Genomic DNA, 15,568 nt, shown 5'->3' with positions numbered 1-15,568 from the left:
TCCAAAATTGTGTATTTTGAAATGTCCAGCCCTCTCATGGAGTGTTCAGAGAAATAAAAAGTTTTGTTTGTTCCTCTAAAGACCCAGAAACAAATCAAAGCTTATTAAATGGGGGTAAATACATCCTTTCATTTTAACACAGCACTGAGCTGGTTTATAGTAATAGTAAAACAAGTTTATTAACAAAAACAAATAGGTTAAGTGATGCCAAGTAAAAGGAATAAAGTTAGAAAGGGTTACAAGCAAATACAAATGAAAATATGTATCTAAAAGTCTAAAAAATTTAGAAGATTCAGGCATTGTTCAAGATGATTTGTTACCTATATTCAGTTTCCAGAAGCTTCAACCTCCAGTGGTTGAAGAACCCATCTTTCTCAACTTGCAAGAGCTCTGTTCTCTTATGTCTGTCTAGTGATGGATACCAAAGATGGCTTCTGTCTTTGCTTATATTGTCCAAAGTTCAATTATTTCGTTTCAAGAGGCAGGATGACCTCATGCTGTTCTTACCTTCCTGTGGGCTTCCCAGCCCTTGCATGAGGCTTCCATAGGTTTGGTTCCACCAGGCTTAATTTACATAGGAGACAGGTAAATAGCTGCCTTCCCTCCTGTCTGGGAGGGAACCTGCATTTTAAAACATAATATCATTAAGTACCCATATTTTCTCATATAATGTTCGTACATACATTTCACAAAGATATTAATCACCAGCGTGTCATTAGCTTTCAGAAAAGACCTCACATACACTCTTATAATACAGTAATATTGTATATAATCAGTTGATTCAATTGCTTATCACTTGAAGTTCAGCCACCCCTGAATCTTTATAGTCCATAAAAACCTTTGTAATGAATTCTTTGAAAAGTAAAACCCAGACCAAGCTTCTCTGTCCTGTTTAGTGTAGATGCCATGCTGTCTTCTCCCTAACTTATTCGTGTGAGATTTGCCTTTGCTTCTTGATGGCTTTGTTTCCACAATATGTAAATACACTCTCATTGTCTTTCAAAGTACTTTGGAAGTACCTCTGAGATGGGGAAAATACATTCCTTTGTCTAGTGCAGGCCTTTTTAACAACTGCTGCTGACATCCCTGGGTTAAGCACACTTTAGTCATAATTCTAGCATATATCCATAACTCTTTATGCCCACTGCAAACATACATCACACAAGTATATTAGTGATCAGTGGTGATACTTCACAAGGCATATTTTGTACAAAAATCATTACAATAGTGTATAGGTTATGAATATAAGGATGTAAAAGGTGCATTTGTCACACTGAAAGCCCAACAGCACAATTTACAGAACTCTTTGGATTCCAGTGTCATCAATGCTGCCTGTAATAGTGTGGCTTGCTGTGCTCTTCAGAGTCTTTGTGAAGGCAAAGGCGAACCATTTGCCCCTGGATGGACCTATGGCAGCAATGGATTGCTGAACTCTACAATCAGCCAGAAAGTGCCCCTGTCACAGCTGGAGCAGGACGCAATAGAAATCAGGGATGCTCTGTGCTCCCACACTATACACTTGCGCGGACCAGAGAGGAACTAGGGAGAATAGTATGTTTATGAATGTGTTTGTATAGCAGTGCTAACAATAAATGAGGTACTGTCACTGTATGCAATGAATGGGGCTGTGTGATGATTGGCGCTTGAGGTAAGTGTCACCTACTGGTTACAAGGTCAGTTCCTTCTTAGTGCAGGGGGGGTTTGGCAGAGGAGCCCAGGCACTCCCATTACCCCAGCTCCAGCCCAGGGCCCTGAGAGAGTAGTCAAAGGCCAGGCACTCCTGAGCACCTTGCAACAGCCCTCCCTGGGCCACTTTCTACCACACCCCCATAGTCCAAGCTTTGCAGTCTGTAGCAAAAATCACCGAAGAAAATGTATCAAATGCACCTTTAGTCTGTCTGGGTCTACCAGGTAGGTTCCTCATTTCCCAGAGGAGCTGCTGCAGCATCCCTTTTCAGGACCTCCCAGGGCAGCTCCTTTTCCCTGCCTTCTCAGCCCCCTTCTGAACTCTCTGGCTTCCTTTTAAAGCCTGCCTCTATCCCAGGCATGCTCTTAAGGTGTGGTTGTGCGGGGTTGTCTGGGCCCAGAGTTGTTCTTTAACTCCTTCAGTCCTAGTGTGGGGTTTATACACCCTGTCACAGGGGGATTGATTGTCATGATTTTAATTATGCATGAGAGATTACTAATGAAATGGGCGGGTGGTGCACTGTGTAGCAAGAACTGTGGATTTTCATTATGGATCGATGTATATAGATGCATTGAGAAATTTTTTAAAAAAAGTTTTAAAGAAGAACTTTTTTAAGTTTTAAAAAAAATTTCTAAGTTTGCCATATCATGGTTTATCTTTATTATTTGAAATACACATTATATGATGTGATGCAGTGATGATAATAAGAAAAGGAGTACTTGTGGCACCTTAGAGGCTAACCAATTTATTAGAGCATAAGCTTTCGTGAGCTACAGCTCACTTCATCAGATGCATATCGTGGAAACTGCAGCAGACTTTATATATACACAGAGAATATGAAACAATACCTCCTCCCACCTCACAGTCCTGCTGGTAATAGCTTATCTAAAGTGATCATCAGGTGGGCCATTTACCATTACCAGCAGGACAGTGAGGTGGGAGGAGGTATTGTTTCATATTCTCTGTGTATATATAAAGTCTGCTGCAGTTTCCACGATATGCATCTGATGAAGTGAGCTGTAGCTCACGAAAGCTTATGCTCTAATAAATTGGTTAGTCTCTAAGGTGCCACAAGTACTCCTTTTCTTTTTGCAAAGACAGACTAACACGGCTGTTACTCTGAAACCAGTGATGATAATGAACTTAATAATATAAAAGCCTTTATTTATGAACATGTCTGTCTTACAAAAACACAATATTAAAGCATTGCCAGGCAGGCCAGCTGCCATTAGGACACCAAAATACCAATAATAAACCAATAACAAAACCAATAATAAAAGAAAGTCCATAAAACAAAAATTGAACAGTGCAAACAGTGACCAGTGCCAACAGATAAATCCTCTGCTTTTGTGTCCCCCTTGGCACATCATTCTTCTTTTCCTTTCTTGTACATGGAGGATGCACTTGGTGCTGCTCCATGGTCCGGGGAGGCCTGCAAGGGGTATATTTACCCTGTCCAGCTCGTGTGTTAAGGAGTGCATTGGCCACCTAACCATGGAATCATTCAATGCGTTCCTGGTCTGTAGCACTTGGTACCATGGAGGGGATTCAGGACGTGAGAAGCCTGCACTCTTATGGCCAATACCACAAGCAGCCTCTCAAAGAGGTCTTTCCACTGTACTCTTACTCCTTCCGCCAATGTTCCTGCCAGTCTCTCCTCATGTGCTGCAGTTCTGTCCTCGCATTCTGCAGCCTGTCTGTGCCTTTCCACTTGCTGCGAGTCCTCTTCTCTTTGGTAGTGCACCTGCTTGTTGGCCCTGTCCAGAAAGTCCAACTGGAAATGCTTCCACTTGGACTGGTCTGCGACAGTTCAAAATCCCAGACTGCTGCTGGAGTGTGGCTGAGCTGCCAAAGTACGGAGGCCTACGGAGGTAGAAGGACCTGAAAGCAGTTATCAAACATTGTCTCAGTACTTCAAAAAAGGTTCAGGGCATCCACAGAGAAAAGTGCCTGCTGATCTTAAGGCCAAAAAAAAAAAAAAAGAAAAAAAAAGATACAAGACATTAAAACACAGTTTTACAAATTAAGAGAATGCTTCAGTTTCCCAGGAGCTCTGTGGACAATATTAAGTTAATCAGAGTGAAAAGAAATGCAAATAATGGTCACTTAAAATATGCACATGCTAGATTTTTTAAAATTGCTGACCGTTTTGGGAGAGGGGTGTGTGGGTGTGCAGGGCTGGCTCCAGGCACCAGCAAACCAAGCACATGCAGTGATGAGCTGCCAAAATCTTAACCGGTCCCTATAAAAAGTTCTGATTTAAGGGATGTGCCCCAGTATGTATTTTTTGTACCAACAGGGATACCATACGTCCCTATTTTCCCAGGAGGAATTTTTAAAATTTAAAAATTCCTCCTGGACGGCGATTTAAGAACCAAGAAGCCTGACCTGTCTGGGAAAATATGGATGTATGTTAACCCTGCCTAAAGTTCTTTTTTAAAAAGATGGGCCTGAACTAGACATGAGCTCCGTTTCACATGTGTGGGTCCCCGCCACTCCCTGGGGGTGTGCTAGGGTGACCAGATGTCCCAATTTTATAGGGACAGTCCTGATTTTGGGGTGTATTTTTCTTATATAGGCTCCTATTACCCTCCACCCCTTGTCCTGATTTTTCACACTTGCTATCTGGTCACCCTAGGGTGTGCACATGTGTAGGTCCCAGCTGCTCCCTGCCCCCCTCATTGAAGCATGATGGGTGCAGGGTTACTGGGAACTGCAGGGCACCAGTTGACGTGGGGCCAGCTGCAGACAGGGGCATGGGGCAGGGCTAGCTGGAGGCAGTGGGTGCAGGGCTGGCTGCGGGCAGGGCACGGCAGGGGGTGCGGAGCTGGCTGGAGACAGGAGGGTGCGGGGTTGGCTGGAGGCAAGGGTGTGGGGTTGGCTGGAGACAGGGCAGGGGCTGACTGGAGATAGGGGCTGGCTGCAGGCAGGGCAGCGGGGTGCAGGGCTGGCTGGAGACAGGGACTGGCTGTGGGCAGGGCAGGGGGTGCGTGCGGCAGGGGTTGGCTGGATACGGGGCAGGGGGTGCGGCAAGGGCTGGCTGCAGGCAATTGAATCAACTGGAAACAATTGAGTGTTCTAAAAGTGAGGCTTAATTTTACTTAGAAATCCTGTCAGCCACCTGACATGAGCAGGGGCTCCAGCTGTCAGTCCTGGGTGGCTGCTCCCCTACCAGCCCTGGGTAGGTGAAGAACCCTAAGGAGCAGAGGTGAGGCTGGAGGCTGCAGAGGGACTGAAGTGAGGAGGGTGAAGGATGATTGGGTCAGGGGCCTGTACTGATGGTGGGTTCTGAGCAGATGGGGTGGTACAGGGAGCGTGAACTGAGGGTGGTGGGGGTTGATGGGGTAAGGGGGCTGAACTGCAGGGGGCTGAATTGAGAGGGGTTGTGTGGGGACAGAACTGATGGGGACCTGGGGGACCGGATTCATTGCTGGGCAGGAGACAGGCAGATGTGGGGGTGAGAGCTCCTGCAGCAGGGGCCAAAATCCCCGTATCCAGTACATGTGGGAGAGTGGGCAGCACTATTTGTCACATGCACACACGCTGGGGATGGGCAGCGGCAGTTCAAACATCAAGAGATTGACCTAAAACCACAATATAAATCTTTTTAAAAGAGGTCATGATCTTTGGGCCAATCTCATGACTTTTGAAGTTGTCAATACTGTGAACCACACAGAACTCTTCTTCCGATCTGGGAAAGGAACTCCCAGCTTCACAGCAAAGTGCAAGGTGGAACAGATTGTTTAGCATATGTACTTAGCATATATTCTAAGGGACCATTCAAGGTAGATTTCAGAGTAGCAGCCATGTTAGTCTGTATCCGCAAAAAGAAAAGGAGTACTTGTGGCACCTTGGAGACTAACACATTTATTTCAGCCCAAGCTTTCGTGAGCTACAGCCCACTTCTTGAGCTGTAGCTCATGATAAGGTGCCACAAGTACTCCCATTCAAGTTAGAGTGACCTGTTAACTCCTCTGCAATCCTGGGGGTTAGTGGGTTACAGATTGTTATAATAAGCCATAAATCCCCCTCTCTGGTCAGTCCATGATTTTTAGTGTCTAGCAGAAAAATGAATTTAAACTCCCAGGATCATCTTTTGAAAGTGTTGTGCAGGTTCCCTTTGGGATGAGGACTGATAGGTCAGATGTAGAGAGATCGCTTTGTGAAAAGTGTTCACCTACAGGTGATACAGTATTTTTGTCTTTTATCATTATCCTGTGTGAGTTCATTTGAGAGCACTGTAATTGTCTTCTCCCTTGAATGGTTCCTTACAATCTGTGCTAACTATTTATGCTAAACATTCTGTTCCATCTTGCAGTTTGCTGTCATGCTGGGAGTAACTTTCCCAGACCTGAAGAAGAGCTCTGTGTGGCTTGAAAGTTTGTCTCTCTCAGCAACAGACATTGGTCCAATAAAAGATATTACCTCACCCACCTTGTCTCTCTAATATCCTGGGACTGTCACGGCTACAACTCCACTGCATATCCCTAATGAATCCAAGGTAAAAACATATTTTTGAAAACTAATATGGATTAAAGCAAATGTAAACAATCTGGCTCAATTCTGTGCTACAGCTGAGGTGCACATGGCCCATCTCAGAGGTGAAGTAGTATTGTGCTCCCCAAATCCTGGGACTACCTAATCCCTGATGTAAATTAGAGCAGCTTCAGGGCTGCTCTATTTTATGCTGACTGCCAATGGTCCCCAAAAATTGCCCCATTGGCCATGGAACACTGGGGCATAGGGATTTTACAGCCCCTTTTCCCAGCATGGACCCCTGCATCAGGGACTGTGACTGGTGGCAATTGGTGATATGAGAGCTGCAACATCCAGCCAGGGTTTCTCCTAGGCGGGGGTAATCCTTCACTGACCTTTATGGATGCTTTGCATAGTTGAAGCAGTAAAGCCAAATAATTCATAATGATCTTGGCAGTTCTCAACAGAAACGGTGTGAGGTAGAGCCTGGTACTACAAATCCAGACTCAGACAACAGTCTTCTTGAAGTCTGGGAGTTTTGACTGCATTATGACTTCAGGATTGAGCCTGTAGATAGTAGAACAAAGGGAAAATGAATTCCAGGCAGTAAAAGTTGCTCTTGAACCTTAAAAAAAAAAAAGAGCTAGGAAGTGTTCAGAAATTATCTTTCCCCCAGATTCCAAGCACAAACTTTCTAGAGCAGCAGTACTCAGCCTGATTGATCTCTGGAGTTGTGTGTGACTATTCATGGCCTTTATGTGCCTCTCTTCCCCAATTTGAGTAAAGTGAGGCAGGGCATCCTTCAAACAAAATGGCAGTTACAAGGGGTAAAATGGCCCACTGGGGAAATTATGAGAATACCGAAACAAACGTTTGCACAGGGAGGCACACAGATATGTGGGTGGAGATGAGAAGATACTGTTCTTTTCTCATTTGAGACTGGGCGGGCACAACAGGAGATGCACCATGTGCCATCTTTCTTCTAACTCTTTCTGTTTTTTCCTCCCTCCTTTATATACATCTTTCTCTTTCCATCCATCCTCTTCTTTCTTTCCCTTCCTCCCTCCTTTCTTTCAAATGAAGTAGTGAACTGGAGAGACGCAGACCTCTCTCTCTTCTTAGTCAAAGCCAATTTTCCTGTATATATTTCATGTGCTTATTTATAGCCTTTTTGACTGTCCTAGTAATGTTTATTCACTTTCACTAGTGTGCTGTAACTACATTTTGTAATAAAAAATCACACAAACCCTCTGTTTTGGAGTCTGGCTACAGGATTATTATTTACCACCTTCCACTACCCAGTACACAAGGCAATGTGACAGCGTTATTATTAATAAAAGAGATAAAATAGTAAGAGATTTCTGGAGAAGGTGTGTTATGAATGGACCATCTGGATTTGTCTGCCACAGGAAATTCTGTTCAGTTATTAAATGGCCCTAGTAAATCAGGAAAAGGGCTAATCCTGCCTTCTATCGGTGCAGTCCACTGTGCTAGGCACTGGGGCAGGATTTGTTGGGGCTCCCCTGCTTTCCCATGCAGATAGATTTTAAGGGCAAGGGGTAGACATGGGGCCAATGGGACCACAGTTACCTGAATCTGCCATTGCCCCCTGTAAAACAGCAAGAGCTGCTGGACTGCAGCTACTGGACTGTGGAGCAGCTCCTCTGCTACCTTGTGGTCTGGGCATGGGTATGGGGGAGCAGTCCCTAGAAAAACAAACAAACAATCTCCTCTCTCGGCTTGGTGCAGAGCAGGGGATTTAGGACAAACTAAAGAGCCAAAAGACTATGATGCTATTTGGTGTCCAGCCAGTTTTAATGAGCTGCACTTCAGAGACAGGCAGCATAGTCTGAAAAGTTTAAAACCTCTATTAACAAACACTTGTTTCCAGCTGACATGCTTTCATGGCACTGAATAATCAATCTAAACTTAAGAAAGATGTCAGAGGCTTTGATAGCACTATAATGGATAGAAACAAATTGTCTTTGGTCAACTTTGTCAGCATAGATCTTTAGAACAAGGTAAAGAAAAATAAGGCATGAGAAGAAGCAAGAGATTGTAGCGGTTCATTAAAATGTTTAGAAAGATTTGCTTTTGCCGTGACATTATGCACTGCTTTATTCAGTGCAGTAGGTGGTACTTTAACATACGCTTCCAGGGTATTATTCTGGGAAATTAATTTTAGCTGTTAGCTTTTATTAAATATGGGGGAAATATCTACTTTATCTAAAAATCTATTTGCAAAAAGACAAAATTGTTTGTCCCCATGTGAGACCCTGCTGGGTTTTGAAAGGCAAAAGTACTTAAAACATACACCTGCTATAAAACGTAAGGTTGGCAAGATGTATCAAAACCATGCAGCGTGTCCCTCCTTTACACTGTTTACATCTAAACAACATGTGTTTTGCTCTATATACCATTGCTTTGATTTCAGTTAAAGGTACAGAACTTGGGAAGGTCTCCCCAAAATAACATGAGTAGAGCAATGGTAAACAATTGATGTCTCAGCAGAATATTTAAATACTTATTCAGATTTGCTTTCTACAGCAGACAGGATACTTAAACACTGGAGTGAGAGACAGGCAAAATCAGGCCTTTCACTGGTAGAGTATACCAACAAAACCAAAGATAGCCTTGTTGCCACTGGTCAAACTTTAAGGGACCTACCCTGTGAGGTCACCCCCTGAGAGACAATGTAAAGTCAGTCAAAGCCACTCCAGGAGTGATCAGCACCTTCCAGGATTGGGCCCTAAATCCCTGTTGTCTTGCACTGTCAGTTGCACTTCCCTTTGTGAAATGGGCACTTTGTCATTCAGTTATGTATGTGACACTAATTTACAAAGGGCATTTGTTCTTAGTTACACTAATGCAACCCTGTTAATGTCAGTGGCATTGCATCGTGTAACCAAGAACAGAATTTGGCCCCCGAGGCTTAATTAATGCCTGTGTACCTCAAAGGGGTATTTGTGTACAAATAGCAGAAGCACGCAGTAGAATATAAAACTTACTTTCAGGGATTAAAACAATAGAACAAAAATTCATTGTTATTGACGCTTTCCCTCCAATCTGGTATTCTGTCACTTACTACAGGGCATTGATTTACTGTCTGGAGACCAGTCCAGATCCCACTGAAGACATGGGTCCTCTCCATGTACTTTAACAGGAACTAGATTGGACTCCCAGGTCACCAGGAAAGGCAGCGCTATGGAATCTCTGATTAATATTGAAATGATTATTGATGTTTTTGTAGCCTCAAGAGGCCTCAGGATTTAGAGACCCATTGTGCTAGTTGATGTATGAACATACAGAAAGGGACAGTCCCTGATTTTATTCCATATCCGGCTCCACGCAGGTGCAGTGGTCCATCTACACAGAGCCATCTGCAGAATTAGGGCAGAAGAGTCCTCTCTGTATCATATAGGATAAAATCCTGATCCCATTAAAGTCAATGGCAAAACTCTGATTGACTTTAATGTGGCCAGGATTTGACCCATAATCTCTAGACTGCGCTTCAGGGAATGTTCATAATATAATTAACAAACCGCCCTCACCCCTTCCTAACATTTTGGAACCAATAAGATGTGTACCATTTTTGATTGCTCTTTCATGCTTTTACTTTTGCCTTCTTTACTTATAGTATTTATATGCCATCCACTTATACTAAGGTCTTTGAGGCAGGATCCATTTTTTTACCAAGTCTTTAAACCACTTTGTTGGTCCTCTACAAATGCATTATACTAACAATTTAAAATTGATGAATTATCAATTCAGAGTGTAATGTGCCTCCATTAGATGACATCAGACTATCGCAACATTGTATTGTTGTAACTGAGCATACATTAATCTCCTTTAAAAAAAAAAAAGAGCACCAGGGCTTGACAGATTTCTTGCTGAAAGAATAGAGAGTATAGCACTACCAATGTGAAATTCCTTAAACCATTAAAATAAGGCTTATTTGTTTATAATTTCCTAAAAAAAATGTCTTCTGTGACTGTAATGGAAATGGAAGTTTTAAAAATGCATCACAACATTTTAACTGCATTGGTCTTGCAATGTTTTTTCCAATTTTCAAGTGTGACAGACATTCAGTAATAGAATTTCTCTAACAGACGCTTAGTGAGGAGTACTCACATGTCACTCAATCTGACATGGTTTTGGAGAAAAGATATGTTCTTCAGCATGTGATCATTATAAAAGATCATCAATTGCATGAGAGTTTATAATTATATTAGAAGAATGGTTCAAGCCTTCAGAGAGCACATAAAACACAATTAAAAATAGATATACTATAGTTAAGAGTGTAAACATCTGTTTATTTTAACAGTTTAGTGTGCAAATAATCTATGCACAGATTGGGTATTTTCACATCAAATATCTTTATTTTTTGGAGTCATATTTTCAATGCTCAGAAATGTATTTGATTTTGTCCCATTGATGATACATTTCTCTATTTTCTAAAATGTTGACTGGGAGCCTTTTTGTCTAAACAGTGTGTGAAATGGTGTTATCCATGGAAGGAAAAAACTGTGTTCATTTCACAGACACTTGTGGATACACCATTTACACATTACACCCAAAGTACATAGAACTTCAGCAGAAAATGCACATGTCACATGAAAATGGTCTGCTTTTTGTCGTTATATTTCGTGGTTCTCTAGGACAATAACTTCACATTCTCTAATTGAGCTCTCTGCTGCTTTGACTGACAGCCTCTCACCCAATCTGTATGGCGATACACATGCATCGTTTTCTCCAGCAAATTTGACCTGTCAAACTGCTGTCTTAGCTGCACTATTCCTGCTCAAAAATAAATAAGAACTCATAATGCACTTGAGCCAACCATTCTGCCAGCAAAATCTAGATATTTATTTGCCCACAATTTAGCTGACATTTACAATACAGATTAGGATTTGCTTTTACAGCCACTGGAGACCTAGCCTGGCTTTTAAAATTATTCCCCCAAAAAGATGTAAGGCAAAATAACATCATGATACAAGAGAAATATCATATCCAACAAACAAATAGCCCCCAAATATGCAGAAGAACAGTTAAGACATGGACCATCACCGTGAATTGCATTAATCATACACCTTCACAACATTAAGCCAAATCTCCTTAAAATGTATGAGTTATTTAATTTAAAAATATTTTATGGTTACTTAAATCACACAAGTGCGTGTGCCAGCCAACTATATTCAGGGATGCAGAGGTTTACAATTTTTAAATATTGGGGGGGTTTCACATTAAAAATGATTATACATTTTATTATTATTTTAAATAAAGAGCAGCTAGTTTGGAAAATCACCACCTCTACCAGTTATATAGGCCCTAACCCTGAATAGTGTCCACAAGCTTATGAACTACAGCAAAGATACCCAGTTAATGTTACTAGGTATTGGTACAGTAAGGTGTATCTTCTCGAGCTGACTCCTAATTGGGGGCTGATCCAGAATGATACTGCGCACTACAGCGGGAGTCAGCATCTTGAAGGATTGGGCCCTTTCTGTGCACTCAAAAAGTGGACAAACTAAAAAAAAAAAAGAGAAAAAAGAACAAACAAATGTCTCTTGCACAGGAAAGAAGGTTTAACAGGTCAGCTAACATGCTAGTTCAGGGGTGGGCAAACTTTTTGGCCTGAGGGCCGCATCGGGTTTTGGAAATTGTATGGAGGGCCGGTTAGGGGAGGGGATCGTGGCCTGGTCCACCCCCCCCATCCCCCCAGACTCCTGCCCCATCCAACCCCCTCCTGTTCCCTGATGGCCCACCCGGGACCCCTGCCCCATCCACACCCCCCCCGTTCCCTGTCCCCTGACTGCCCCCAGAACCCCTACCCCTGACTGCCCCCTGCCGCCCCATCCAACCCCTCCTCTCATTTCTGACTGCCTCCCGGGGACCCCTCTCCCCATTCAACCCCTTGTTCTGGCCCCGACCCCATCTACACCCCCTGCCCTCTGACCACCACCTCGAGCTCCCCTGCCCTCTATCCAACTCCCCCACAACCCCGCTCCCTGCCCTCTTACCGTGCTGCCTAGAGCACTGGTGGCTGGCGGTTCTACAGCCGTGCCGCCCGGCTGGAGCCGGCCACGCCACCGCGCAGCACAGAGCCCCGGGTCAGGCCAGGCTCTGCAGCTGCGCTGCCCCAGGAGCTCACCACCCACCGCCCAGAGCGTTGCGCGGGTGGCAGAGTGAGGTGAGGCTGTTGGGGAGGGGAGACAGAGCGGGAGGGGCCGGGGCTAGCCTCCTGGGGCAGGAGCTCAGGGCTGGGTAGGAGGATCCCGCGGGCTAGATGTGGCCTGCGGGCCGTAGTTTGCCCACCTCTGTGCTAGTTTCTACCAGATTAGAGGCTGGAATACAAATCCAACCTTGTGATCCCATGCCCCTCTCAAAGAGATGGAACATTATCTTTACAGGACAAACAGTGAGACACAATGAAGGGATAGATTAAAAACTTCATTTTCTATTGCATTTGTCACAGACATATTTGCTGTTTCATTTTGGGCAGTATAGCTTATTCTGCAGAATTTGATGGTTTCCATGCTATTTTTGTATCAAAAACATGCAAAAATTCAAACTCTTAATTTCAAAGTTGCCTTTTCCTTACAATGGGCTCATCTCCATTGGAAAAGTGGCCCATCTTCAGACAACATTCACAAACCTTGCAAATTTCTCAGCAAAACGATTTCATTTTTGTGTGTGTAATCAAATGCAAACTCTCTCAGATTTTCAGTAACCTAGATATTCCTCAAATATTCTGCACCTCTATAGTCTAAAAGAATTAAGAGAACTGTGGTCCAGGCATCCCAGGTTCTACCACAAAATGCACACAGTGACTTTTCCTTTCTGTTTATAAAGCACATTTACAGTGTAAAGGTCCTGGCTGTTATTATGTGACTAGGTTACACCAGTCCCATTAAACTGTTCTACAGCTATTCATTGTTTGCTTTCTCTTATTATTACTCTTATTTTCTGACCCCCACATCTCTCAAGGAATGGACTGAAGAATTTTTCAGAAGTGTAGTGGATTTCTCAGAAAAAAAATAAAAGATTTGCCATTAGTACCTTTTTTTTTAGGAATGAACCATGAACTCTGCAAATTATACGGGGATACATTTCCTCTTGGTAACTTGACGTCTCTCACAAGCACAAAAGGCGTTTCTCGAATTCGGCTCTGACAGTTTAGGTGAGCAGGTGGCAGCAGTTCTAATGATGACACGTCTGAGATTTCAGAGAAACATAAGACGGAAGAGGTTGTGTGGAAGTAGCTGTTCTGTGCTCTCATGTCACTGAAAGAATAATAAAACTCCCAAGAGGGAAAGCAGAAGACATACTTTAACCTTTGAAAGGCGTTATGATGAAGAGTAGCTGGGTGTTCTTTAAATGCACAAATAATGGTTTTTTAACGGATAATATTCAAACAACTTCTAATTTCAAGATCTGCGCAATGAAAAAAGGTTCCTTATCTAACACAATGGATATAATTACAAAGATTCATGAACGAGTTATTTCAGGAATACATTTGTCTGATCAAAAATATTTAATGTGCAAGTTCAGCTAACCTAGAAAAAGAAATTGTGAGACTTAGAGAGATCTTATATCTCATTTTAAAAAGCTTGGTTGGAAAAGGAATTACCATTTAAATGGCCAACTTAAACAAGATACAATTAGCCCTTTCCATGCTAGCCCTCCACTGCACTTGTTATGCTACATGGTATCTTCATCAATTAACATACCGTAGAAACCCCTGGAATGCTAGGTCATAGAATCATAGAATCATAGAATATCAGGGTTGGAAGGGACCCCTGAAGGTCATCTAGTCCAACCCCCTGCTCGAAGCAGGACCAATTCCCAGTTAAATCATCCCAGCCAGGGCTTTGTCAAGCCTGACCTTAAAAACCTCTAAGGAAGGAGATTCTACCACCTCCCTAGGTAACGCATTCCAGTGTTTCACCACCCTCTTAGTGAAAAAGTTTTTCCTAATATCCAATCTAAACCTCCCCCACTAGATAGTCATGTTATATTCTATCTAATCTCTCTCTCTAGGTATGTTTGTCACCATGGTATCAGACTACCTAGATCCTGGAAAAGCTTAGATATTCAACAGCACAGCTGGGGCATTCTACTTGGCTACATCAGGAATGCTTAAGAAGCATTTAAACATTTATGGTTACTGTCAAGGTTCCTCCCCCACTCTGAACTCTAGGGTACAGATGTGGGGACCTGCATGAGAAACCTCCTAAGCTTATCTTTACCAGCTTAGGTCAAAACTTTCCCAAGGTACAAAATATTCCACCCTTTGTCCTTGGATTGGCCGCTACCACCACCAAACTAATACTGGTTACTGGGGAAGAGCTGTTTGGATGCGTCTTTCCCCCCAAAATACTCCCCAAAACCTTGCACCCCACTTCCTGGACAAGGTTTGGTAAAAAGCCTCACCAATTTGCCTAGGTGACTACAGACCCAAACCGTTGGATCTGAGAACAATGAAAAAGCATTCAGTTTTCTTACAAGAAGACTTTTAACAAAAATAGAAGTAAATAGAAATAAAGAAATCCCCCCTGTAAAATCAGGATGGTAGATATCTTACAGGGTAATTAGATTCAAAAACATAGAGAACCCCTCTAGGCAAAACCTTCAGTTACAAAAAAGATCCACAGACAGAAATAGTTATTCTATTCAGCACAATTCTTTTCTCAGCCATTTAAAGAAATCATAATCTAACACATACCTAGCTAGATCACTTACTAAAAGTTCTAAGACTCCATTCCTGGTCTATCCCCGGCAGAAACCAGCATAAGACAGACACACAGACCCTTTGTTTCTCTCCCGCCTCCCAGCTTTTGAAAGTATCTTGTCTCCTCATTGGTCATTTTGGTCAGGTGCCAGCGAGGTTACCTTTAGCTTCTTAACCCTTTACAGGTGAGAGGAGCTTTCCCCTGGCCAGGAGGGATTTCCAAGGGGTTTACCCTTCCCTTTATATTTATGACAGTTACGTTTCCGTTCTCAGTCAAGATCTTTCATTTGTCAATTCATCAGAACAAATTCTGCCCTGAAAATAATGGTGTTACCTGGGATGTACAGAAGAGCAGAATTCAGCCTGTTAACCCTAGAAAGGGACAGATCAGGTTGGTACTAACTGTGTCAATTTGTAACTTGCTCATTGAAATAGCTCACCCTTCTCTAACCAGTCTATTTGAATGAGTGATTTCTTTTTTTACTAGGTCTGCTTGCATATACATTAAAATGTCTTTGACTAAATATTTATTTTTTTGCATTCCATCTAGAAACATAAATGAGGACAATGTATTCACTCACATTACAGTAGGAGAAAATACATTAATAGATTTCAAAGAAATGAAAACAATTCCAAAAGGGTTTGAGCCTAAAACTTTCTATGCTGACCTTATC

The sequence above is a fragment of the Lepidochelys olivacea genome (assembly GCF_965140295.1).
Source record: "Lepidochelys olivacea isolate rLepOli2 genome assembly, chromosome: 8".
Taxonomy (NCBI): Eukaryota; Metazoa; Chordata; order Testudines; family Cheloniidae; genus Lepidochelys; species Lepidochelys olivacea.
The sequence above is the reverse complement of the archived record's forward strand: the minus strand, read 5'-3'. Positions refer to the sequence as shown.